Genomic DNA, 3,040 nt, shown 5'->3' with positions numbered 1-3,040 from the left:
ATAATGCAGTTTTAGATTATGACATCATAATGGAGTTCTATATTACATAATAATGTTGTTCTGCGTTGCATCTTTTGTTGTTACTAGATTGTGACATCATAATGAAGTTGTAAATTCTATTACCTGCTATGAATAGATTATGACATCATCATGCAGTTTTACATTATGACATCATAATGGAGTTCTATACTACATTATAATGAAGTTCTACATTGTATGTTTTGTTATTACTAGATTGTGACATCATAATGGAGTTGTAAATTCTATCACCTGCTATTAATAGATTATGACATCATAATGCAGTTTTAGATTATGACATCATAATGCAGTTCTATATTACATAAAAATGTTGTTCTACGTTGTATCTTTTGTTATTACTAGATTGTGACATCATAATGGAGTTGTAAATTCTATACCCTACCATTAATAGATTATGACATTATAATGCAGTTTTGCATTATGACATCATAATGGAATTCTATATTACATAATAATGTTGTTCTACATTGTATCTTTTGTTATTACTAGATTGTGACATCATAATGGAGTTTAAAGTTCTACCCCCTACTATGAGTAGATTATGACATCATAATGGAGTTCTATATAGCATTATAATGAAGTTCTACATTGTATCTTTTGTTATTACTAGATTGTGACATCATAATGGAGTTGTAAATTCTATCCCCTACTATGAATACATTATGACATCATAATGGAGTTCTATATTACAGAATTATGTTGTTCTACATTGTATCTTTTGTTATTACTAGATTGTGACATCATAATGGAGTTGTAAATCCTATCCCCTACTATGAATAGATTAAGACGGCATAATGCAGTTTCACATTATGACATAATGGAGCTGTATATTACATTATAATTACGTTGTATGTTGTATCTTTTGCTATTACTAGATTGTGACATAATAATGGAGTTGTAAATTCTATCCCCTACGATTAATAGATTATGACATCATAATGCAGTTTTACATTACATTATGACATCATAATGGAGTTCTATACTACATTATAATGACGTTCTACATTGCATCTTTTGTTATTACTAGATTGTGACATCATAATGGTGTTGCAAATTCTATCCCCTACTATAAATACATTATGACATCATAATGCAGTTTTTCATTATGACATAATGGAGTTCTATATTACATAATAATGTTGTTCTACGTTGTATCCTTTGTTACTACTAGATTGTGACATCATCATGGAGTTGTAAATTCTATCCCCTACCATGAATAGATTATGACATCATAATGCAGTTTTACATTACATTATGACATCATAATGGAGTTCTATGCTACATTATAATGAAATTCTACATTGTATCTTTTGTTATTACTAGATTGTGACATCATAATGGAGTTGTAAGTTCTACCCCCTACTATGAGTAGATTATGACATCATAATGCAGTTTTACATTACATTATGACATCATAATGGAGTTCTATATAGCATTATAATGAAGTTCTACGTTGTATCTTTTGTTATTACTAGATTTTGACATGATAATGAAGTTGTAAATTCTATCCCCTTCAATAATAACTGTTACCATGCATGGCGGTGCAAGGTCCCGTGGTCGGCGCGCGCCGCTCCGTTTTCGGCTCCGGCGTCCTGGAGCTCTGGAGTCGGGGCTCTCCCGGCGGCGTGGGGCAGCCAGTGTGCGGCGGCATGGGCGTGTCCGCCCGTAGGGTGCCGCCCGCACTCATCCCCCTTCTTATGCAGCAGTGGGAGAGTCGGCTCCTCCCACTCTCCGCCCCTGGGCGGAGGCTTGCAGTTTTAAGGCTGGCAGTGACCTGAGCTCACTGCCAGTTATTGGTTCTGCTAGCATCTAGTCGGTCCTTTCTGCAGCTAAGTCTTAGTTCACCCTCTAGTTTGCCTGTCAGCTTCCATTTCCAGCTTTGCTTTCTCTGTATTTTCTGTTGGTCATTTCCATCTGCCTTCTCTGTCGGCACTCTGTTCCCTCCATCAGTTAGTCACATCTTGTCAGTCGCCAGGTCCCTAGCCAGTGCAGGGACCGCCGTCCAGTTGTCCGCCTGTGGTTAGCCAGGGCTGAGGCAAGTAGACAGGGACAGTGGGGTGCGGGAAGATCAGGGCACCCCACCTGGCGCTCGGGGGGGGGGGGGCAGAGTGCCTTAACACAATGACAACCAGCTGCTGCTGCAAAAGCAAATAATCATTTTACAGTTTTCCTTTCAGCCTGATACACATGACCATGCACAAGCTAATGGCCCGGGAGACAGGGGATTCAGTCATGTTGTTGATCAGTCATTAGACAACCCTGATTTTACACTCTTTGTGGATGCATTGTGGTATGGTCAAGCAGGCAGGTTCTAAACAGGTTATGTTGTGGCCAAAGCCGAACCCCTTCCATCTCACATGTCAGTCAGAATTACGAACTCTGGAAGAAGCATGCAAGCATGCTCAAGAAGACACGGACTACAAGGACTCATACTATGCCTTTGGCATTACTGATTACCATGGACCCATCTGGAAAGCAAGGTCATTCTTGACAAGCAAATGAAAAAACCAATTAAAAACAGTAAAGGTGTGAAGGCACTGATGGAAACCCTCCTGCTGCCCAAAAGAGTGGCCTGAAAGCCACTCCATAACAAAAGGCCACTCTAAGGATGGCTCAAAAGAGGCAATCAGATATCACCTGGCTGAGAAGGCTGTGAATACAACCACACAGAAGCCCAGATTGATCCTTCAGGGCTTGGGGTGGTACAGGTACCCCCTCAGACCTCACCCCTTGTGGATTATGACCCGTTGATTCAGTTACAAAAGCAGGCAATCAAGGGGGAAAAGGAACAATGGGAGCCAGCAGGATGGGCAGAGACACCTGGAGATAAATGGATGATTTATCTCCAGATCAGCTCTATGTAAGACCCAAGTCAGCGCAGCATAAGAGGACCTAACCTAGCTACAAGCAAAAATAGTTTAGTGGAAATAGTGACAATAGGTTGCTGGAGGGTAACTGATAGCTAAGTCAGTAGACCCTTTATAATATCCTCTACTACCTC

The sequence above is a fragment of the Eleutherodactylus coqui genome, unplaced genomic scaffold, assembly GCF_035609145.1.
Source record: "Eleutherodactylus coqui strain aEleCoq1 unplaced genomic scaffold, aEleCoq1.hap1 HAP1_SCAFFOLD_19, whole genome shotgun sequence".
Classification (NCBI taxonomy): Eukaryota; Metazoa; Chordata; class Amphibia; order Anura; family Eleutherodactylidae; genus Eleutherodactylus; species Eleutherodactylus coqui.
The sequence above is the reverse complement of the archived record's forward strand: the minus strand, read 5'-3'. Positions refer to the sequence as shown.